The 25,711-nt window shown below is 38.8% G+C and overlaps 1 protein-coding gene across 1 annotated transcript in view; it reads left to right on the forward strand.

Moving 5' to 3' along the window:
* The first annotated feature begins 276 nt into the window (after positions 1 to 276).
* BRINP3 (BMP/retinoic acid inducible neural specific 3) overlaps positions 277 to 25,711 on the forward strand; it is a 102,997-nt gene continuing 77,562 nt past the window's right edge. The window contains exons 1-2 of the mRNA XM_024576073.3: positions 277 to 467; positions 10,643 to 10,833. The gene's annotated coding sequence lies outside the window, so the exon portion shown is untranslated. The remainder of the gene's footprint in view (positions 468 to 10,642; positions 10,834 to 25,711) is intronic.

A 25,711-nucleotide genomic window follows, 5' to 3' on the forward strand; every position in this document is an offset into this window, starting at 1 on the left:
TTTTCTTATAAGTACATCTTTTCTTTGGGGGAAAAATCAGTAGAAACTGTTTACTTTAAGTGGTTTATTTTTTCCTCTGCATGACTGGGTTTTACAATATTCACTCCAATTAAATAAATTATAATATTGCTTCTCCTGCTCATAACACGCGGCATATTATTACAAGCAAGAGGTACTGTAATGTAGTGACCCCAGCTAAACTACCAAGTGAGTTTTTCAAATGAAAACATTCAGATAGATTATGTATTTATGAATAAAAATAAATTTGCTTTTCAGGGAGTTTGGCCGCTGGAAAGTAAATAACCTTGCAGTTGAGAGAAGAAATTTCCTTGGCTCCCCTCTGCCTCTTGCCCCTGAATTCTTCCGCAACATAAGACTTTTGGGACGTCGACCTACCCTTCAGCAAATCACAGAAAACCTTATCAAGAAATATGGGACACATTTCTTGCTATCTGCTACTTTGGGAGGTACGACTCTTTGAAAATACTTGTGTCTGTGTGTGCTTGTGCATAAAACTGTATACATTCAAAATGTTGATTAATCCAGACAGCTGCAGTGTGAATGATTCTAGAGTTCACTCACTAAGTCATTTAACACACTTATTAAGTCATTACTAAATGCCTCATATGGTGTTCACAGTGATGTTTTGTGAGGTAGATGAGTATCACTTCTGCCTGGAAGCAATTTGCTAGCATTTGTTAAATATAGGCATTTTTATTACACACTCTAATTCAAGGTAATATGCCAAGATGTGTTTAAAAAAATGAGTGACAAATAGTCTAATCACAGATGGAGTCCTCTCCTTAGGTTACAGAAAGCAGGAAGGATTTTCTGGAGTAAATATTGAAGATCTGAAATCACATTTTTAGTACCATTTTAGTATTTCTGATTATAGTTGATATTCAATATGCAAGGGATGATAAATATTAATTATGATGCATAATGTGAAAGTAGAGATTGATGCTATAACTTATCCCTCAATCAATTTATGAATTTGTAAAAATTCAGAAAGCTATGGTTTAATAATATCATTAGATCCATTTTTTATTATGGAGGTGTATAATTCAGCTTTTTCAATGCATTTAAATGATATTTTGGGAGGTAATATCTAACAGGAAAAATATATGGCATTTGCCTAAAAAGTTAAGAATATCCCAGAATGTTATATATTTTATTTCACATGTTACTTTATATAGTGTGCAACCATTCCATTGAGAAATGGATGCTATTCTTTCCTGGAATGAAGGGCATCGAACAGAACTGGATAGAAAAGCATGAGAACAGTGAGTTTCTCAGCTAGTTTCAGGAAGTCGGGCAGGCTGATCGTGCCCAGGGAGAGGTGATGGGAGACACCGCCTGTTCTTTGTTCCCCCGACTGTTAGGTGACGAGTCTTCTCTTTCCTCTTCCCATTAGTCCCGTCTGTCAGAGGGCCAGGTCCGTCTTTTCCTCCAGAACAGCCCATACTGTCCTCTTTCCTGCCCTCTGCCCCAGCATCGCCAAACCAAGCCAGCGTCACGTTTGTTGCAGAATATTCCTCAAGCCCCCCCTCCGCTTAGGTCTCACCGAAACTCGAGTCAGGTCCAATCAGTTAATTTTTAATTAAAGCAGAAAAAGCCATGCACTTAAAATCCGAATGCCTGGCTGGGGCTTATCCGACGCCCTGACGGCGGCCTGTGTCTCACACTGCTCTCTCCTGCTCATGCTCATTTTTTTTCAGCCACCGTAGTTTTTCTGCTCTGATGTTACTTTGTGAAAGAGGCCTTTCCTGACCATCCTGCCAGCACTAGTGCCCGGCGGACCCCTGATATTCTCTACTATTCCGTGATCTTTGCATTCTTTGTAGCATTATTAGTATGTGGGATATTTTATATATTTGTTTCCTGGTTCGTTGTCTGTCATTCCTGCGGATTTTCCTGAAAATAGGGACCTTGCCTGTCCTCGTCACCACTTTACCCCTGTCGTTAAACAGTGCTGGGCACAGGGTCTCATTAAATACTTGTTAAATGGGTGAATAAGTGAAACCACACTTTGCTGGGAGGCCGAGGTTGTCCAGTTCACTGACTAAATGTCAGGAGTATAATGCATGCAGAGGATAATTGAGATATAATTTAGGAGGGAGACTGAATGAGAGAAGCATGCCCAGGGAATCAGATGTATCAGTTAAACAAATAAAGACTCGGAGTTGGAGAGAGCCCCGCACCCGAGACCAGGGGAGCCAAGCCTGGGCAGGCTGGGAAAGGGCAGCTCCCGGGCACATTGAGAAGCATCAGTCTGCATGTCACCTCAGGAGGTCAGGTGAAAGGTGTAGGTGGCTCAAAAGGGCAGGAAAAGCTGGCTATGAATGCACACTGTCTCCACTCCCTTCCTCCACAGATGAGTGATGCTGAAATAGTAGGACAGAGATGTCAGACAAACCTGGCATTGAATCCTGACCACCTCCTCCTTTTAGATTTCTTTTCATTTGACCAATTGTAAGACTTTAGCACCTGTGAAGTCACTTCTCTGCTTTTTCAGTTTCTTTGGTAGAAAGGGACACCTCCAGGACAGGGTCACAGGAGGAGTTGTGTCAGTGGAGGATATTGTCCTTGGCACGGCGTGTGGCATCATTGAAACACGATGCGTTTGTGGTATTGTTGTTATGGTGGTACAGATAGCCAAAACAATCACAAACTATCCGAATAATTACGGTTGTAGATTCTGTGAAAGCCGTGTGTATTGAGCTTAGTAATGTCAGTCGTAACTAGTGCAATAAAACCTAAAGTAGCAGTGAAGAATTATTTCCATAACGTCTCGTTAAAAAAGTCCATTGGGTTTGAAACAGATAGAAGGCTTTATTACCACTCTCAGCAATGTGTGGTACCCAGAAGAATTTCAGGACATAAACTAACGATATTCTCCAAATAACAAAGGAAGGGGCAGAGGGCAGGCAGAGAGATCAAAAAGTTGAGATGATTCTCATGGACATTTTTGTTCTTTAGTCATAAAATTATGGTGACTTTGATTTGTTTCATCGTTTTGGTATTATGGATGCCACATTTTTGGTGTAAGATTAGCTTTTGTTTTGCAGGTTGTGTGTGGCATTAAATCACTTCTTCAGGTTGACTCTTCCACTGGTCACAGTATGCTGTCTCAAAATTGCTTTGCTTGAATTATTTAAAAATCTTGTTCAAACCTTTTTTAAAGTTTGTGGGGCCCTCGCTTACCTTCACATCTCTGAGTTTTCCAATGATTTAGTGTTCCTGGTATTTTCTACTGGAGGTAGTTTCCTTCTCTAAATGTTACTTATATTTCTCTTTTGGAGTCTGTTGGGTGATATTAATAATTTAGCTAAAATGCATGAAATTATTTAAGTAGCTTAAGGATATAAACTATTTGCAATTAAAATGTGTACCAGGTTGATTTCATGCAATTTTAAAATTATCGCTGTTGTAATTACACGAAAGCTTTTTTGTTACTTAAGTATATTTTACTTCATGAATTTTACTTGACTGAATATGTAATTGTGTTACTCCACTTTTTAAAAAAATTCAGATTGGTGTTATTTAACTTGAACTAATTCTCCCTCACTCTTTAATTAGCTAGCATTAAGAAATAATTCTAATACTGACACACTGGATGCAATGTACACAGCAAATTTTTATTTTACTTTATTTTATTTTACTTTTTTATTGTTTTGCAATTACAGTTGTCCCCCTTCCCCTCTCCCATTACTCCCCCCTCACCCTACCACAAAAAGCCAGTTATTTTATAACTAAGGGCTTCCGAAGTAATTAGATTTTCAACTAAATTTACACATTTAAAAAATCTTGAATGTAAAATAGTCACTATCAATGTTAGTGTGATGAAAGGAAATAAGTTTTAAAAATATCCTTTTCCCCGTGAGTTATTTAATACACCACGTTACTGATTTAGACATGAACCTTTGGATAGCAGATCTGAAGCCTTAAATGGGGTATTTTATGATAGATAAAGCCAGTGATTGAATTATTTTCCTATAGGGACAAATAAATTATTAAAAACCTTCTTCAATATATATCGTTTTTCCCATTTATTTCATCTTATAGCTTACAGACTATTTATCAATATAGAAATTCAGCTTGCTCCTCTTTGGAAAATGATATCTAAACTCCATCACTGCTTAAATATCTGAAATAAGCTACTCAATTTGCAGAACCAATCGTGTAACAGATTGCACTCCGGGGACATATCGATTTCTCGCTAAGGAATATATTTCATGACTGTTTTGTGATAGATTTTATTACAATAAATAAATGACAAATACCGAAGTAAAAGTGTATCTGTGTACTGAATATAGACGTACGAAGAAGAAAAAAAACTAAGTTAACAGGGAAGAAAGAAGGACTTGAAGGTTGGGGGCTTACGAAGGAGAAGAAGGGTGTCTGCTGGAAACGCCAGTCTGGGTTCCGGATCCACTAAAAAGGACAAAGGAAGACGGAGACCAGAAAATTCATTTAAGATTTTATAAAAATGTCACAACAAATATTTCTGATGATTTTCAGTGTGACCTCATCTCCAGAATTACACAGACGTGTCCAACCACTCAGAGTCATAGTCCCGAGCCACCCGCCATCCCGAACTCCAGTAGGGAGCTTGGCTCTGTCAAGCCTAAGGCAGGGAGCAGCAAGTTCAAGTGTGCAGTCTCTCCTCACAGCACGAGCGAAAGAGGAAGAAGAGGAAGAGGCAGGCTACTCGGGCCAGGCCCTTCCCTACCGCAGCTTGACAGCCCCCTGCACCTCAGGGGGCAGAGTCAGGAATGCAGGGACAGCGACAAAGTTTGGGTGAGCCACCTTCTCAGGAAGAGGGACGCAGGGAAGAAAGGTACTCTCTTCCTGATAGAAATATTTTTAGAAATTAGACCAAATTTTTTTCTAGGAGCCTATAGATTTGTTCACTTACAACTTTAAAAGCTATGTTTCATTTTGAGCAACCCAAAGACAAGTCCAGCTGGACCACTGGTTTTGAATGTATAGAGTTTTAAAAGTCATAATTAATATAATTTTCTTACTATGTGATTTGAACGCTTTCTTTGGAAAGTGCTTCTTATAAGTGTATTTTATGGTTACCATATTGCTCAACTTCAGCATTTCATTAGATATTCCATTTTGTTTAAATACATTTTCCTCACTGATAAAATGAAAAAAAGCATGATTGATGAGCAGAATAGTATTTATTTAAAATAGCTGATGCACCCTCAGTGACAACATAGCATATAAATTAGCCTGCACAATACTTTATTTAGTCTGAAATTATTACCATCTATTGCTCGCGTATGTATGTATCTCTTTCAAAGAAAGAGCAGAGTTCAGAAGTCAGGTAGTTAAGTTATCATATGGATTGAATATCATTTTGATTTTTTTCTATTTTCTTACATCCCCAAAAGTATCCAAAATGTAAATATTCTCATTTAATTTCAGAAATACTTACTTCTCTCTTATCTCTATGTAAATTAAATTCCATATAAATAATCCCGAGATAGTTTTTAAATCTCTGTCATACATCACCTTTCAAAATCGATTAATGGGTGTCTTTCTCATTTTCACTTGGTCTCTTCTTAGGAATTACACATTTCTTTTATTTTAGCTTAAGAGTAACATAATAAAGAAAGGAAACCTGTCAAAATATGTGCCATTTATTTCTTAAGCAAATATAAATAGTTATTGAAAATGCACGGAACTGTTTTCTCTAGTAGGATGCGTATTCTGTTTTAAGAAAAAGAACTGAAAGGAAAAGAAATATTTTCTGAAACTTCACATCCCCGAGAATCATTAAAATAGCGGCGCTCAGGGAACAAGCCTGCGACACTGGGGTTTAAGTGTGTACTCACACTGCTTCACGTGAATTACATCAGTTCCTCTCTCTGTCTCTCTCTGTCTCTCTGTCTCTCTGTCTCTGTCTTGCTCTCTTTCTCTGCCTCTCCCTCGTCTTTCTCTCTCACTTTCTCTAGTGAACAAAATGAAAAGTTTCAAATTAAAGCAATGCTGCTTATTATCTTTTAATTGTTTCTAAAGCAGTTACAGACTAAAATGACTTGAAACCATTTATGTAAATAATAATATGGTAACAAAGAAGAAAAGGAGTTACAATTGCTAAGTCAGTTCCTAATGAGATTCCTGTCAACTAAGTCAAAAGGTACATGCTCGGTTTTCGCATATTATAAATTTGATTATAGACTTTTTATTCTTCTTCATCACACTTGGCTGAGGTAGATAAAACCCCTGTGAAGCTGGTAACACATTTTACTCTGATTTAGAGCCTCATTACTCGAGTGTGGTCCACGGTTGCACACTATCAGCATCACCTTGGAGCTGGTTTGAAATGCAGAATCTCAGATTCCATCTCAGATTCATGAATCAGAAGCTACATGGTAGCAAGAACTCCAGGTGATTTATATGCACGTTCAATCAGAACAGCACTGTTTTGAGTTTCTCTATAAATTTAAGTGTCCCAGAAAATTTCCCTTCTGAGAATTAATCTCACCAAAATAATAGCAGGAATCTACTAACTATACATAACAAAAATGTTCACTGTGGCATTGTGTGTAAACAGCTCCAAAATACCAGTAACTTAATTATATTTCACTCAGGGTAGATTCATTTCATCTAACCTTGGAACTATTTATTTCCAATTCCTCTTTTTTTTTTAATGTTATTGTTCCATAGAGAATAATGGAATGGTATCTGAGTAATTTTGTTTAGAAAATTTTTAGATGTTTATGGGGTTACTGTTAATAATCATAAAGTCAGTTTTCCTTTTAGAGTGTTTTGCAAAACATATTATGTTTCTCTTCCAAAGCTGCGTAAGGCTAGCTATTTTCTTCTCAGAATATCTCGCAGATGCCAGTTGGTGTTAAGCCAACATGTCTGTTTTTTTACTGTCTTTATACATTTGGTTCTGCTTCTTGTCAGAAGCCAATTTTTTTAAGATTGGTTTTCCCCCCACTTTGTCTATTTTCTAAAACACTGTCTTATTTCCTATAACACTATTTTAGTGGAAAGATAAGTATATTATCAGGATGAATACTTTTTAACATGTTAAGCTAAGGGAGGATGGTCGTCAATAATGAGAGCAAAGCAAACAGTGAGAACGGAAATATAATTTTGAAAGGACAGCAGGACTCAAAATAACCTAAGACTATAGTTCAAGGGATAATATGATCTGTCTTTACCAAAAATAGAATAACATTTTTGAACTAAAAGGACACATCAAACGTAAAACCTACAATTAGATTTAAACTATGCTTGCAATGGTTATTTTTGTAAGAAAGATTTCTACTCAAATAGCAGTTCTTTGGAAGTAGAACTCACACAAAAGCAAAACAGATACTCACAGTGAGATCTTCGAGTGGAAGGAAGCTGAGTGACCAGGAAGATATCTGCCATAAATGCACGTGTTTGTTTGTTTTTTCTGGGAAGAATGGAAATCATTATAGGCCAGTAGACTAACCCAAGGTCAATAGCAGTGATGACATAAAATACAGCCAACCTATCAGAGTTAGCTTCGCTTCAATTATAAAAATCTCAGTGCATCGAAACAGTAACAGAAACTGTGTCTTCCCGCAGACCCCCTATGATTCTCCTCATTCTGAGAATCAAGCAGAAAGGTCCTCTAGGGAACATGCTGTCCTGTCCCCCTGGCAGAGAGGACAGAAAACTGACTTTATGATTGGAACTTGGCCATGACACTCAGACCTTGTCCAAGGTCACGGCATGTCCAGTTTGGGTGTATTCCACCAACGTGAGCATCTTCCTTTCCAATACCAGGCTAAAGGAAATCATTCACACACTTTAGTTCTTCCCTGAAGTGCATCTTCAATCCACGTGTGCATGTTGGCATCCAGGATGGGTCAGAAAATACTTGCAAAAAATAGCCCAGTCTGCCACACCGTCCTTATTGGTTTATCCCTAGGATTTTGTTTTTTTTCATTCTCTTGTCCATTTTATTTTATCCTGACTTTTTTGAGAGCTTCTCCTCTCTCTTCAATAACTTATCCATGACAATGCAAAATGAGAAAACCCAAGTGAAAGATAACAGTATGAAAGTTCTTTAATTTCTGTTTCTCATGGACACTATATATAATTGAAAATTTAGGACAGAAACATAAATAATTGTGAGGTCCACAGCATATCAAGTGAACTGATCATAGGGTACCATTAAAGTCATGGTTTTTTGGTTTCTTTTGTCCTGTTTCTCATTCTCTGTGAAATTTTCCTTCAATATGTGCATTTAATGTCCATAAACTACCACGGTATTTTAGTTGTAAAAGACACGGCTGCATGGTTACTATGTGAAATAATCACATCTTTATATATCCACAGTATTTCATCCTTTTAACTTTCTAACAGACTCAGAATGTTGCAGAGCTTTCAAAATTACGTTTAGTATTTTCAAAACACATGGATGTCCTTAGGAACTCATATCATGCTTTTGAACTACAGCTGGCTCAAAAACATGAATAGAAATGGCATTTGAACAAAAACTTTTGGGTTGCTTGAATAATATGTCCACCTTCAAACCTGAATATTGTGTTATTTACATAAAATTCAATGTACTTTTGTAATTGAATATCTGAGAGAGATTTACAACTAAAGTTCAGAATGCATTTTTCTTTCAAGACCGACTATAAAAGTCTCGAAGAATGTGAAGACCATCAACATCACGAAAGCATGATAGTTGTGTATGATTAAAAAAAAAACCCATCTCTTGGAGAAAATAAATGAGCTTATTTGCCATTAGATTGAGCAGCCTTGCCTGTCTGTGTGTCTTAGCTACTTAACAGTGCATGATTTACAGAACTTTGATATAGTTGTGTGGCCTGTTTGTAGCCACGGGCTTTCTACAAGGTATTCCTAAAACGGAAATGAACAACAGTAATTTGAAGAGCCTCATGTGCTTCACTGCGGGGAAAGCTTCTCTGCACATGAACTCATCTTCCACTGTGGAGAAGGACTGTGAGCAGTTTCTGGACGGATTCTCTTTATCTGGGCTATCGGAAGGAATAACCAACTGCTGTCTTTAATTAGCCCATATATCTTGATTACAAGATCCACTAGAAAATAATTTTGACTAAGTTTAGGCTCCTGGGGTGAAATTCAGTATCTATGGAATGCTTGCTTATGAAAACTTAAAACCCCCTCATTTACTGTTAGATCCTAATAAAAAGTGTAGAAGGAGCAAAGGATCTCTCTGGAGCCTCTTCTGTAAAGACCTTCCAAAGCTCCACTGCCTAGGACCATTATTTTTCGGGGGGTTTCTGTGAGGAGCTTAGGATTTCAACATATGAATTTTAAGGGGGCACAAGCATGCAGACCGCAGCACTGGCATGCACCACAGAGCTGAATTGTGGTTCCTTAGGGTGTCACAGCACCGTCGTTCCTCCTCTGTCCATGTGCAGGACGCCGGTTTTGGCACACGTGTGAAATCTCAGACTCATTGGTCTTCCTGAGTGAGATACATTCACACACATTTCCACAGTAGCTGATCCTCTCTTTCTGAGTGTGAATAATTGTTGGGGATTTTTGTTTGCTTGTCTGTACAGTAACTTACGTATATATTCTCTTCTCTTTTGCTTTTCGGTGTTCCCATCGAAAGCTATTTATCGTGCACATAACCTAATGCTGTTAATAATTTGGCCCACTCATTTGTGTTTTTGATGGATTTTTTTTCTTTTTCTTCAGCTACTCTGATGAGTCTGCTTGATTTTCAGTGTCTCTAGTATCTGTTGACCTGACCTCTTGCCGAGACACAGGGGCCGTTGCTTAGGATTGGACAACTACCTAAGCCATGCCATTTTAAAATGGTATTATTTTACTTTGGGAAAGACATGCCAACTACTCTTCCACTAGAAAACCTCAGTGGGTATTTTATAAAGCTGGCGTGTCAGTTTGTAAACGGGCACACTACCGCCCAAACAGATGGATGCCTGAAAGCAGGAGAACAGGCAGTGCCGCTATGTTGACTTTGACACTGTGCGCTGTCGCAGAAGACAGAGGTCGGGGCGTGCCTGGTTCTCAATGGTAAAGTTAACCAACATTGATTTGGTTGTTTTGGTTAACATTTGAACACTGAAAACAGTTACAGTTATAATAGGTGTGCCCTATGCAGGCAACCTCTGAATTTAACATATATTTACATAAATATAGATGAATTTATATGGCTTCTCTGTACTTTAAAGGTATAACTGAAAACTAAATGACAAAGATATCTTGATCATGTTTCTAGGCGCCATGCTGATCTATGGCAAACATTTCTGCATCATTCTAATGTTATATTATGCACTCCACATTAAGTTCATTTTACATAGTTTCTTAATTTGCTTTTGGGCCACATGAAAGCTAGGCATCCTAAGCTCTCTCAGAAATGGAATAAAATCTAGGGGCATCACTCCACAAAAGCAGCCACTCATCAGGCACTAAATTCGCAGGTACAGCTGCCAGCATCTCGAGTGCTTTCCCAGGCACCAGGAAAATACTCGCAGAACGACAGGAAAGTGGAAGTCCTTGCCCTTTTGTTATTTATCCCTCTTTTGTTTCATTATGCCTGTCATTTCCTCACCTTCAGATAATATTTTTTTTAATGGATGTTAAGTGGTAAACGGGATCATGTGAACTGTATTCAATGCAGGAGAGGAGTCCCTCACAATTTTTGTGGACAAGCGGAAGCTGAGCAGAGGGTCCGAAGGAAGTGATTCCAGTGCCAACAGCTCTTCAGTCACCCTGGAGACGCTGCACCAGCTCGCGGCCTCCTACTTCATCGACAGGGACAGCACCCTTAGGCGACTGCACCACATCCAGATCGCATCCACTGCCATCAAGGTAGGAACGGGTTTGCCCTACAGGTACGGGGCACCATTGTTTTTCCTATCCCCAAAGCCCATTTTGAATTGTTTGCATGTCCCACTGACTTAAGTAATTGTGTTCTGAGGTTATTTTAACATTCCCTCTTGTCATCAGTAATATAATATATTCAAGATAAAATTATGTGTATCTTAATGTAATTTTTTAACTTGATCTTTGGGTCAAGGTTCTTCACGGCCAACTATTAATTGATGTATCGTATACTCAAATTATGTACTTTTATCCTGGGAAACACAGAGTTCTTCACAAAGTGCTCGTGGATAAAGTCTTTTTTTAATAACATTGATTTTTTTTTGTAAACCTCCATATTTTATTTTAGTAACTTAAAAACATTGTCCTTAGAAGGGGCTTTGTTAGACTCCAAGAGGTCAGTGATGCAGAAGTGATTAAGAAGTCCTGCGTTAAGTGGTATTTTCCCTCAGTGCTTTTAAAATTAAATGCAAGTGTTTGGTTATAAGTTTCGAGAGGGCAAGATACACCATCATCTATAGTGAATGGGTAAACTCCGTGTGTTCACTAAAGTCCTTTGCTGAATTTCCTAGAGCTGCGAGGGAGAATAAGGTCTTTATTTTATTTTATTTTATTTTGAGAGAGAGAGAGAGAGAGAGAGAGAGAGAGAGAGAGAAAGAGATTGTGGTTTCCAAGCCAGTAGACATTTTGGCATATTCTCTGGCAGTTTAGGTCAGCACGTATTGTTTTGACTAGTAGCCATTGCAAAGCTAACAGACCAGAGAGTTTGCTCAGTCAGTGTGCTAGTGTGATCCTGGACTAAGGTAACTAGAATAAAATAAAATGCAAAGATCATTTTTTTGTTTCAATTGTAATATTTCACAATTGCTGTAAAAAGCGGTCTTTAAATCTATTGTGCTGCTTTATGAGATTAAAAGTAATGTGTGTATTATTTTGTCAGCAAATCGAAAAGTGAGGAGGACTTCAGCATCTGGGAACGCTCGGTAAAAGTAGCCCACGAAATGCCTTCCGTGATGATGAGCAGGAGAGAATAAGGGTGACACAGGAGTATCTTTAGCTTAAGTTTACAGCAATAATGCTCCCCATCTTCAGTAGTGCTAGTAGATGAGGTTGGGAAAAGGGTTCTGCAGACGTAAATTACGCTGTTATTGTTAGTTTATTTCTGACTGCAGGACTTAAGTTATGCTGAGTAATCAAGTGTATACATAGTAGTTAGGCTGTATAGATCAAAATGTAGCCAGAATGAAAGAAGATGTCTTAGTTAATTTAAAAGTATTGTAAGTGAGGGTATTGTGAGAGATGTTTAGCTTGAGGTTGCTGGGGAGAGATAGATTTTCTTTTCAGAAATCAATTTCATTGATATAAACAAGAACTTAAAATGTGTTTTCTAATAGAAGACATCATTGTTGTAAGTGTGTTTATTATATGGCCATTGATCTTTTTCGCCCAGCACAGAGTAGAATCATACAATAGAGGTTTTGTTCACACACTGGGGAGAAAATACTCATTCACGCTCCATGGGGAGACTCAGTAGGTATTTGAGCACACTCGCTTCTCCACAAGTGAGCTTGGATCACAAAAGGCATGCATTGTAAAGGTGCCTTTAAAGTGTAACGTAGTTTACAATGTATTACTGTCCCCAGGCTTGGTTTCTAGGCCCTGGTGACACCTTTAGGGACAATGAGGCTTTATGACTCAGACAGTCTAGCAGTAGGGTGGAGATGAGACCCAAAGGATGGTGGCTTTTAGGAGTAATCTGAGAACCGCTCTGGGGAAGGGAAGGGAACGGAGTGACCTGGGGGCGGGAGAGGGAATTGCTCATCTCGAGAGCGCTGTGGCCTTGACAGGTGTCCTTCACCTGTGGGCGTGTTGTGCGGTGTGTGCCCAGTGTCTGCAGACGGGAGGAGGGGCTCTAGATCAGGGAGAGCACACGGAGAAGAGTGTTGGAAGGACACCGGGATGGGTAGTAAACAGAGGCACCGCCACGTGGTGCCGTGTTCAGTCACAGATGGACTGCGTTCAGGGCCTTGGTCCAATCAGATTACGAGGGAGCGAAATTTCCCATCGCCTAGTGACATTGTACCGTCTCAGCAGGGTGCATTTCTCACATGTTCGCGGTGATGCAAACCTACGAGGCTGCCAGGGAGACAGAAGTATCACGCCCACAATCCCAGGAGCAGGCGGCACCATCTCGGTTCGTGTAAACGCAGGCACTCTGTGATCTCAGGACAAAACCGCCTATGGAGGCCTTTCTCACAGGTGTCCCCAAGGTTACCTTGGAGCACGGACACACGCGTGTCTGGTGCTGTAACAGAGGGAATGAGGCGTGTTCCACAGGCGGCAGCGTGGCTGAGGGTATAGTCACAGAAGTACAGAGGGAGTGCAAGAAAGAAGTGCTGAGGATGGGGCTGGGGGAGGCACCTGGGCCTCTCAGGATTTAATGTAGGGCTGGATGGGCTTCTCTTCCCCCTGAGCTGTCGTTTGAAATGCCTGGCGAGTCTCTGGTCCAGGGGCAGTTGCAGCCGGGATTGCTCTGAAAGCTCCAGGGAAGTGTCCTGTGGTAGAGTGCGTGGTGTCCATCTGCCCTTGGGGAGGTCTGCGGGCCCCCCGGGATTGCGTGCACACTTTTATGTGCTTGTGCATTTTCCAAAGGTCAGTACCCTTTATTTTCATTAGTTAGCAAAGGCATCCCTACCCAGGTAAAAGGTGTCTTTAATTATAAGATTATAATTGCTTAGACAGAAGGAACTAACGTGGTAAGAGGGGCTGAGTGGGTGGGGGTGGGAGGTTTGTACCTGGAATCCAAGGCATTTAATTACTGAAATCCTTTATGTTTGAATAAATAATTCAGTACCAAGTGCCTTTATAATATATTTAAAATCAAGAGCTTAACTCTTTTACTAAATCCCTAAAGGTTCCATGACTTGCTATTCTGTGTTAAAGATTCAAACTAAGTGTACAAAGAGCCACATTTTCTTTGATTATGTAATACATCTTGTGTTTTCAGTGCCACATAGGAAGCATTTAATTTTTTAAACAAATTCACAGAATTTTGGATAGTTTTGTTAAACAGTAAAGGCAAATAAGACCATTATCCACTAATGGCAAAAATATAATGAAATCTGCAAAATCATGCCTGCTTTTGTAATGCTAATTCTTACAAAAACTCAAAAGAGTTGGACAAATAGCGTTAATTACAAGCCTTTTCTAGGAAATGGAATAGAACAAATTATTGTTCTTATATCTTCTAATTATGATATAAATAAATAAAAGAATGGCTCAAATGAGGCTTAATTAACTTATATTATCCCAATTAATGGCATTTACATCAAATATTATTTTCAATATTATTTTTAGTACAATAATATAGCAAGAATAACAGCTACATTGGCCACTGTTCTCAAGTGTCAATTCAACTGACTTGTTATCTAAAAGAGCGAGCTAATACATGCATGAGGTTTATTTTGACTTAGTCTAATGAACTTTAATATTATATTATTGGCAAAGGTGAGAAAATAAAAATAGATTATATACTTTTGGAAAAATGTAATCTAACACCTAATGTGGGATATGCATTGCATTTTTGAAAATTTTTCTAATACTTTGTTTTAAAAATTATATTACATGCAGTGAGAAAATTAAATTACTTCATCAGACACTATTAAAAATTTTTAAAGATTAAATTATGATTATTTTCCTGAAACAAACTCTGATATATACTGTATTTTAGGCATTTTTCTAATATAGAAAAAATGTATATCAGATAGATTTTTTAAAATTATAATATTTAGACCTGTATTCCAACAAATTTTTATCTCCTCCATGAAAAGCAATTAGATAACATTTTAAAAAACATAATAAACATTGATTGCAATAACCCTGCCTTCAACCAGAAAAACAAGGCTGTCTCAATCTTACTTGGTTTGTTTTGTTGTCCTGTTAATACATTGTAGCTATCAGTATGACATCAGCACATTTATGCAAATCTGTTTGTCATTTGACCTTTATGTAGTTATTGGAGGCAAAATGAAATAACATTGTGTCAGGAGTCACATCTTTCCCCAGGAACCTTGAGTTGGTTGATTAGAAACCGTGATTTGGAACAAAGACTCACACAAGCAATTTTAAATCAGTAAAATTTTGAACTCTGTTTTTTCTCACATATGAATTATACTTGTAGGCCACAAAAAATGTAAAAGAAACAAATGTCAATTGATACCACCAGGATAAAAAAAAATAATTTTACAGGGCTAGAGCATAGGGAAAAATCTAGAACTTTTCAAGCAACATCAGTAAAGCAACCTCTAGGAAAGAAGGAAAAGAAGAAAAGAAAGAGCAAAAAAAAAAAAAAAAGTGTTGAAACCTTTACAAAATATGCCCATTGCAAATACTGAAAATGTCTTTATCAGGCAGTAAGGAACAGTTGGCAATTTATGCCATATGGAAACTGAAATTTTACATTTATTCATAATATGGAGAAAAATCAGAGAACAGGATGAATTTCAAGCTGTAACGTACTTTTAATTAAACAGCAGCGGCTGCACTGTTTGTTATTGTTACGTAACTATGGTATGGATGCTGAAACAGCTCTGAAAAATGTCACAGGCAACCCCAGCTGGCTTTTATCTGTCACCATCCTCACGGCCCTTCGGGCTCTGAGGAGCAGAGTGCCAGCTCTTCTAGTAAGCAGGAAGAAAACACAAAACCCTCCTAACCCTCTTTTGGAAACAGCTTATTTTTATTAAGAATGCATGGTTGCTCTTGTCTTTTACAATGATTCTGTGTATTGCATTTACTGTTCTGCAAAGCATCAAGATCCCCACGCAGCGGAACTAGAAAGATCCCATCAGTATTACAAACATGGGAAGCTCTTTGGCAGAATGTCCTCATCTTTGAAGTGCCTGCAGCACTGAGCTTGCAGTAGTGGCCCTGGGACTCGACACGTATTAAACGGATTTGGTTGAATTTGTGAATTTCTAGCTGCTGGCAAAGCAGGTGCTTAGGAAACATTTCTTCCCAAACTATGTGCAGATGGACTATCTGTTGCATTTATTTTACAGAGTATCTGATGACTCCTCAGTAGAGAAAGTACTCACCATTTATTGAAAGAATAGGAATTAATTTTGTTTTCAAAATCATCTTTTTACCAATCATCAGTATCTGAATTCAAAGAAAACCTAGATTGGTTTTCTCACATTTAAGAATAGCTCTAGAAAGTAAAGTAAGAAGATTTTAGTTGGGATTGGAATAGGTGCATGGTTCATGAGCTATCTGGATTTTGGGTTTTTTTGAATTCAGAATTTATTTTTCAATTTACAATAAGATTGACAGGAAAATGCATAAGTTCCCCATATATCTCCCCCTTATATGCACGCGCAGCCTCCCGCATCAACAGCGTCTCCTAGCAGATGAACCTGCGCTGACACGTCATAATGAGCCAGAATCCGGAGTTCGTGTTGCGATTTACTCTTGGTTTTGTGCATTGGGTGGATTTGGACAAAAGTATAATGCCATCCATTCATGACTGTAGTATCACCCGGAGTATTTTGAGTGCCCCCCAAATGTGTGCTCTGCCTACTCATCCCTCTTCTCCTCCACCCCCTGCAGCCACTCACTGATCTTTTTACTGTCTCTGCATTTTTAAATAAATGCTGCTAAATATTTTATTAAGTTCAATGAAGGAAATAAAATTTATATTGTACTTCTCCCTACTGTTCTAAAATTGGTTTATCTACCTGTTAACAGGAGATAACCAGCCATTGTTAGATGATACATGTTTTCTAAGTTTCCAATTGCTTTCCAGAGATAGACTTAACTACTTGCTTGAGAAATATCCTCCTATTTTCCTTTTCTCTACATATTTGTTCCTACTTCCTGTCGCAGTATGCCATATTATATCAGAAAAAGGCAGGAGAGCAGAACAGTGAAGAGCTCTGATTCTTTTTTTTTAAAGATATTATTTATTGATTTTAGAGAGGGAGGAAGGAAGGGAAGAAAATATCGCTGTGAGAAACACTGATCAGATGCCTCTTGTATGTGCTCTGTCAGGACTGAACCCACAACCCAGGCGTGTGCCCTGACCAGGAATGGAACTGGCAGCCTTCCACTTTGCAGGACGATGCCCGACCAACTGAGCCACACTGGGCAGGGCGGAGCTCTGATTCTGAAGACACATGCACCTGGCTGGTGTCCCAGTTCACTACCTATTGATCACATGATCTTGCTCAGATTAACTATATTCTCTATCAGTTTAATCATCTATAAAAGGAATATACTGATATCACTCACATTATATTGCCATCATGAACGTGAAAAGATTTAATATAGTTAAGGTGCCTAGAACAGCAACGAGTACATATTAAGTGTTATATACATGTTAACTCAACTAATTAGCCTATAATTACAAGTACAAGATAAGGCAGACAAACAGAGGACTCAGGAACATGCTCTAATGCAGAAAAACAATGTGAAAGAGAGTAGAAATGAGTCAGGGTCGCCTTACCCTTTTCAGAAGAAGTCGGTTAGTCTGAAGGGAACACAGAGGCAGACGACTTGTTAGAACTAAGCTGCAATACCCGAATCCTTGTTTATGAAAACTCACTGAACCTAAGACGAAGGCTCGCTTTCTGGTGAATTTATGCATTTCCACACATAATCATATTGGAAGGCTGTTGAGAAAATTGGTTTGTACAACATTCCAAAATTCTTCTTTCAAAAATTCAGGGAATAAAAATAATTTGGAGGATCCCAAACTTAGACAGCTTCCTATTTATAAGTGTTCAGTTGCTATTTTTGCCTAGTTTTTTATCATTAATTATGAATCTTGTGATTACTAGGTCTAAGTGTTCATAACTCGCTTCTTATCTTTTTAACAAAATACTCATTTTTTCAGGACTCAAGGAGATAAGAGACAGTTTGCTCTTCCCCATCTTAAGTTATAGCAATTTTCAACTCATTGGAAAAATGAGAAAAACCCTAGGCAAGGTCATCTTCAAAATAAATTTTTCGTTGACTTTGCAGTTTTGAAAAAAATAAGGTATAAGTATGGTATACGGAAAGAAATGACCTTTACACCAGTTAACCATCCATGTAACTCAGTAAAGGGAGGACATTGCCAATAAACTATTGTGCTTTTGAGATAATTTTTATTAATAGAAATGTTGACATGTAAGAAATTATGTCAATCATCAACCATCAACACTGTCTTGACGAATCCTAAATATGTACAATACTTCCAGTCCCACCCTCAACCCAAGTTCCCCTCTGATTTTTCCAGTAACCTAAAATGTTTTCCTCTATTTATCACGTGTTTTTTTAATCAAATTCTAAGGTTAGAAATAAGCTCTTCGCATGCCATTCTCTACATTTCTTCTTTATTCCTAAGCAGCCGGTGGTTCTGTAGATTTCTCTTCTTCTTACCCCTTCCTTCCTCTAGGTCCCTGATAGGAATGTAGTTCAGGCACATCTCGCTGTAGAGCCCCATAGCTTTTCTCCTTGGCTTTATTTTCTTGCCTTTCAAAGAGCAAGACCGTCCCAAGAACAATCCTCCACAATACTTCCTTGAACCAGACTAAAAAGTTGCTTGACACTTGGAAGGTTTCTGATTTCCTGTTATATCTAATGTTCCACAGATAACAGTCTCTGGATTTGAATGATGTAATGCCTCTCATTGTTTCCTATTCAACCATTTCCATAGTGACTTGAGTAATGGCATAAAGGAAACTGGGAAGGAAGTAAATAGAGATGCAAAACCATCTCAGGAAGCTGGAGTGTAAATGAATGTAAAGATTTGACATGCTATTGATATACGTGTAAAGTTAAAAAAATATTTCCTTTTTCTTCATTAACATTCTAAACCTTCAAAATAGTATTCCTAGCTCTTAAAACATGAACACTTTTTTTTTTTTTTTTGGTCCAGGGAATTAAAGAAGACTGAGCTAGGTTTAAAAAGTAATTTCTGATGTAATATATAACACTGAATTTATTTTATGCCACTTGGTAATGAATATTTTCCCCTTCACACTGCTTAAGAGGAGTTCAAAATGTGAGTGATCAAAACTGACCTCACGAAGTGCTGGGCATAGAGTTTCTATTTCAGATTGCGGCTCCTCTCTCCAGTTGCACTGTAAAAGGGAGAGGGAGGTTAAACTCCTTTTACATTTTAAAGTGCTCTTTAAAGTGCATTAACTTCCTAACATTTTTGCCCTGAAATGCTATACTAATTTGATATTTCTCCTGTATCATTTTTCTATCTAACCTAGGCAGAAATCCGAGTTGACCTTAATTGTATTTTCTTTCCTTTTAAACTACAGTCTCCTTTGGCAATTTCTGGACTCCTAGATGGAAAATTTTGTCATTTTAAAGCGATTGGATATTTTCTTTTAAATTTAGAGGTTTCTTCGAGAACTATAATAATCTTGTCACATTTAAAATATATAGCATTAGGCGTGTGTGACTTATGTAAGGAGAAAAGGTTGGAGCCTGCTTCAGTTAAGTGCATGAGAAATGGACTTTCACCTTCCCATAACTCAAAAATGGCTAAAGCAATTTAGTTCAAACTCTCCAACAAGTTCACCTTTGGTCAGAGTTAAAGTTTGAAAAATCTCCTCCAAAATGGAATCACACCCAGAGAAAATTATAACCTAAAAAGGAGATACAAATTTAAACATTGCTTATTTTTTCACTGAATACATAATATTGCTGTTTAATTCAAAACATTTTAATGCTTATTTTCATAGAAATCAATTGCTAGTTTTTATAGTTGCTAGTTTTTAAATCTGAAGCATCCAATCTTTAAATTAAATTTTTATTATAGTAAAATGAGTGAAACCATTTACTCATAGTTGAATTAATAAAATTGTCAATTAAAGCAAAATATATACATAATGTGTGACCCTGCAATTGCTAAATGCAATCAAATTTTTAATGTCCCATATCAGTGCAAATTTGTACAAAAGTTTACAGATCACCCAATTAATTTGTCGACTTGGTGAGTGTTTATTTCGTATCTGTGATCCACCCAACACTCGTAGGTGTTAAGGCCTTTATAAGTGAAAAGGCCATGAGTTTTAGCCCTGAAATATTTAGTCTGGTGAGACAGATAAGTAGAGAGAAAAAAATAAGGCAAAAATAACTTTACCTCAAGGACACTCACTGATTCTTGTCTGAGGGAACGGGTAAGAATATTCAGAAATAGTAGGGTAGTCGCATGGGAAGGAAAATCCAGACAAAAGGCAAAAGCTTTGAAATGTGGAAGAGTAAGCTGGGCTAAGAAAATGTAGAGGATTTCAGTGTGTCTGAAGAATTCTGTGACTGATTAGTGAAAAGAAGTGTTTACCAAGGTGGTAATGACATGAATTGAGGTTTTTTCTCCCCAGTATTTGCAGTTCTTTAGCTTGTCCCAATTTCTTACCCATGTCTTTAGCGCACCCTTTTCCACATGCCTTTGTGACTTCTGCGATATTCGAGGAACAGCTTTTTGTCCCCTTAGTGTTGGCCCTGGTCTTGTGACTTGGTCAATGGAATGTTGGCAGACAGGGCACAGACTGGAACTGTCCTTTTGTGGATAAGCTTCTGTCCTCCCGCTTCTCTCACCATCAAGTGAGCTAGTCTCTGGGCCGTTGCCAGAACCAGCGCCCTGGGAGCAAACCCACGCCCCCTGCACGGCCAGGGGCTTGTGCCCAATGCCAGCCTAACCAGGTGGGGGAGGCAGATGGGCCACTAAGATTCCACTGACATTGAGCAGTTTTTAGCACAAGAGAGTCGATTATGGGAGTAGGACAAGGGTAGTTACAAAACACGTGAACAAAGCAGGAAGCTAGTTAGGAGTCTGTAACAAATCCTCCGACATGTCAATTACTTTATGGTGGTGGTTGTTCCAGTGGGAAGTTTATCCACATTGTATCTCAGAAATGTCATTGAATTAGAAAATTCCAATGGCATAGAACTAAGTTAGGATGTGGGTGCGATTACTAAGGGAAGAGGAGACAGAGGCCTTCACTGATGCAGTAGCCATAAAGAAACACATAGATTTGGGAACGTAGAATTTATGTATTTCATACAAAGCACTGGAAGGTGTAGGGGAAGAAGCTAGAGAGAATGAAAGTGGATTTAAACCTGTGCTTTATGGTGGACGTGGTCCTTCCATTAATTTGATAGGGCATGACAGGACGCTGGATTTATATGTACAGAGCTAGTAAATTCAGTCTGGGGCACGAAATACACGAGGCATTTGTGACAACCCAAATAGTAACATATAAAATATAATTGCAATTATGGGTCACAATGTTCAAGGGAGAATCTAATGAGAAAATACGTGAGCATTACCAATGTATAGGTAATAAGTGAAGAGATGGGAGTGAACTAGATCAATCACAGAGCACTTGCTGGTCAGGAAGAGAAAGGGGCATTCTGGGAAGATGACAGTTTAAAGACAGAATTGATTTGCTCCCGCCCCACCTGTTCATGTCCCACCTGTTCATCTCTGCCAAGCCTGATAGGCTTAGGTGCCCACTAGAAAACAGGCCCTGGGTAGTGTAAGAAGTTTCTGAAGCATCTTTTCCCCATCTGGGATGACTGCCAGTCTGTCCCCATAGTTTTGGAAAGTCTTCATTTTGAGTATCAGAAAGCACTTGATCCCAGGGAGGACAGAGCAGGCAGAGACGGCTGGTCCCATGTGAGTTTAGCCTTGTTTCCCTGACCCTCAGGAGCTGAAGAGTAGTTTAATAAATGGGCAGAGTTCTCCTAGTCCAGGCACGAAAGCACCTCAGGGTGGAGAAGCTAAATCTTAATAGCTTCACAGAGAACTAATAAGCTACTGCAGTTCCTTTTAAGCTCACAATTTAATTGCGTGGAACAGTCTTCGGCTACAGCCGATGATGTATTTCAGCAGTTGATCTGGACTCCCACTGGGTAAACATGAAAAAACCCCAAGCCATCTAACGGCCAGAACAGAAAAAGGAGGAGCAGAGAGAACATTCATTCTCAACTTCTAAAGAAATTCAGATGCTACAGAAAAGTCTTGAAACCTTGACAAATACAGCTCAGAATACGTTGCTCTTGAGAAAAAAATTTAACAATTAATGGAGAATTATTACAAATAGAACATTAATAGATAGTATACCTCAAAACTGTAGGAATGAAAAGAAAGAAAAAAATTTTAAAAAATTGAAGTTGGGATAGAATATAGATGTTACATCAAGAAGATATAGCATCTGAATATGTAGGAAGTTTATAAAAAGAAAGAAGTACAATAAAAAAGTACGATAAAATTTATAACCTCCAGAAGGAAAAGAGTTTCAACTTGGATATTATATCGCTATGAAACTATTCAGTAACCAATCTATGCAGCTTGCTTTTCCGACTTCCTGATTAACAACAGACTTTCAGAGACTACTGTGCTGGCAAGAGGCACAATTGTTATATCAGTAAATGAAATCAAATCTATACTAATGTAGGGGAAGGGGGCACCCAACCTAAAACAACTGATTTAACACGGCAACGTAACACCACTGATAGAACAGCTCATAACCTCTCATCAGGCCCCACGAATACATGATCAAATCCCCATATACTCAATACGTTATCAGGTAAGGACTACTTGTATGTCAATTGAGCCAAGAGAAGTTGACATAATAATTTATTATAAAAGGCAGATTTACTTTCTTCTTTTGAAAATCTTTCAGAGGAAATAATTAAAACAATATTTTTTACAAAAAAATACAATCAAGGTTGAGTCGTTTAGAATAAACCACTTAAGAAAGGTTCCCCCTACCCATGCTATGTGAGTGACATAGGCATGAATAGGAATTTTCTTTTAATCTTTTAGAAAAGGGGAAAATGTAAGTCAAAATATCAATAACATACTCATTGAGGAATCACTTTCTCTAAGATTTTTAAAAATAACTTGATGGGAATTAGCGTTTAGTGCGGCACAGAGTTCGCCTTCTTGTATGACAAGGGGCACCCTCAGAATCGCAAAGTGAGTGAGTAAGCCTGAGCCCTTACAGTCACGGTGCCCCCAGGGCGTGTGGGCTTGGGCTGCACTCTGAGAAAGCCTTGCTGCCAGTAGCGCGTGGTGAAGTTGCTGTGCCACCCTGGCCTCCGAAGGACGTAAATGGGAAGAAATGATACAGAGGAGAGGAGGAAGACAAGAAATGCAGAGAGTCCACGCTGGATTTATATTATTTTGTTTCCAAATTTTTAAATTCTAAATTAAATATTCTAGGAAATACACAAATGCATACCTAAAAAATCACAAAACTTCTCGCCCTTTCTATTGTGTTATGCCTCCATTAATTATTTATTATAATGTATTGTCTCATTAACAGTTATAATCCTCAGGCTTTGTTTCAACTACAGAATGGAGGAAGGGCAACAATGCATAATGCAGTTACATTATTGCTGAGTGATCTGTCCAACGTATGGCTTTTTTTCTTGGCTCTTAGAATTTTATTGGTACACATGTAATTCATGTAGCCTATAAGATTCCTCTTTCTTTAATAGATATTTTTGTTCATTTAAAACCATCTTAGTGCTGACTTTGAATGATTATCAGTTGCAAAAGAATTGGGATGTATCCTAACTTTCTTGTGAGTAAAGCCAATTCATTTTTTGGGACAAAGATAGAAACGACAGTTAAACTGTTCCTGTAAATGGCCAATTGAAACCGGAAATCCATTTCTGTCTTTCCAATGATGCCCGAGTCTGCTGAGTCTTCACGTGGTGTGCCCTTCTTGCTTGTTTTATTGGGTGACAAATGGAAGGATATGTCAGCCTCACAATGAAAGCTTAGTTAGTCTGTGCCCAGACATTAGCTGTCTCATTAGAAAAAGGTAACTGAAGTCACCGTGCAGAAAGTTTTGCGATGTTTATGGAATTCAGAAACAGTCAACGCTTATGAAACTTTAAAAGACTATAGTAAAAAGTTTTACACTTTTAATCATAAGCAATACAACATGGTTTAATAAACAGTTCAGAATAGTCCCAGTAAGTAGGGGATTTCAGGAGAGTAATACAGCATTTTTGGTAAAAGTGTCTTTTTGGAAATAGAAGAGTAGGCACTGTGGGGGGTGCCATTACACTATCCTGACTTCTAAATTAAAGGAGACATTTCAAAATATTAACAAGGTGGGGAGAAATGCAGACAACTGTACTTGGACAACAATAAAATAAAAGCATTAAATAAAATATTAATGATGAAATAGTGTTACTACATGTGCAGCACAAAGGAGCTCTGTCTAAGCAGGTGCTCGACTTCCGCGTCCTGGTGTGGCAGAGCCCTGGGTGGCTGGCACTGTGACGAGTGACAGATTGTCCCGGCGTGTGCCTCGCGTCCACTCCCAGCCATGGGCCATTGGCACGACTCTTGATTCTTCCGCTCTCTTCCTCTAAAGGGGGGATAGGCACTTTCACCCCAGCACTTGACATTCCCACCTGCACGTTCTTAGTCACCTCGTCCAAAGGAAGCCGAACAGATTAATTTGGTTGAGAGGAACATCGGCTCACAGGTAACCCCTTGACCGAGACTCCAGGTAAGTCCCAACTAGAGAGTCTGGGTGGATCAGGAAATACACCAATGCAGTAAATTGTGCAACAGCCATTAGTGAAAGCACGTGGCTCTGTTTAGGGCGACCCTTTGCTCACTCATCCCAGCGACAGAGGCATTAGCCAAGTCATGGGTTAGAGTCTCTAACACCTTTGGTGTGTTCGCTCTCCTGTTTCCTTGCTCGTTCTACCAAAGAAGAGAGAATACATCAACCCTGAAGAATAGTTTGAAGTGGTGGGGTCTAGAGGGACAGAGAGGGCTTGGGGAATGAAATAAGAAGAAGCATAGGGAACAGCACATGCATGTGCTTTTGCAGAGGGCAGTCTCTGTCTCCAGGGGGGAGCCACTACGGGCTGAGGACGCTCTGCCGTGACTTGGTGATATTGAATGTAGCCTCTCATATAACTCCTACTTCGGCACTTCCGCCCATTGCGGACAGCTGACAGCGTCGTCGTTGGAAACGATTATGAAACAATAGCAGTTGTACGGGATGGTTTATAGAAGCTCCAAAAAATAGTATTTATGTTCTGGACCCCGAAGTATCAGGTGCCGTTGCATCCCCAAGCGTGTGGTCGTTTTATGGAGATTCAATAGCTAAAAGGCAATGTGATTGCAATTCGTAGACCAAACAATGAAGGAAGTAAAAGCCCTCTAAATGTTTTACTTCTTCCGTTTGCCTTCATTTCTAAAGTAAATGTATTGTTGTAAGCGCTGCCCTGAAATACATTTATTTTTTATGCGAAGGAACGGAAAAAAACCTGTGGCTCCTGACTTCTGAAAACGTGATTCCTCCGGGCAGGGGAGGTGGCAGCCTGGCACACCGCAGCAGTGACAAGTGTAGTGACTGCCTAATAACTCACCAGAGCGCGGACAACAGGCCACCACCCCGAGCTGGTTGCAATCTGTATTTGCTATTTGTAACGCCCCGAGGCAGTGAAGCTTCACTGCTTCCATTATTAATACTAAGTGCATCAGAAAACTTAGCCAACTCAAGGGTAAAAACGAGATTCTATAGCTTCTATACAATGAAGCCCAAAGTCACCCCTTATGCAACATCATCAGTTACAGGCGTGGCAGACGGAGCTTTGATAGAAACGTCGTTTTTCTAAATATGTGTACATTGTACTTAAGGAACCCAGAGAAAGCTTTTTTGTTGTTTTAACATGGAGTTTCTTGGAATTGCTGCGATTTGGGGCTTGTGTTATTTAAAACAGAAATCGAAATAGCATCTGTAGGAGTGTGCTTATGGATCTGGCCTCTCCACGTCCAGCCAAGAGCAGGCACTGAAGTCCCTGGACACTGCGGTCTGTGAGGGGTCCC

This window comes from Desmodus rotundus, chromosome 10, assembly GCF_022682495.2.
Source record: "Desmodus rotundus isolate HL8 chromosome 10, HLdesRot8A.1, whole genome shotgun sequence".
NCBI classification, from domain to species: domain Eukaryota; kingdom Metazoa; phylum Chordata; class Mammalia; order Chiroptera; family Phyllostomidae; genus Desmodus; species Desmodus rotundus.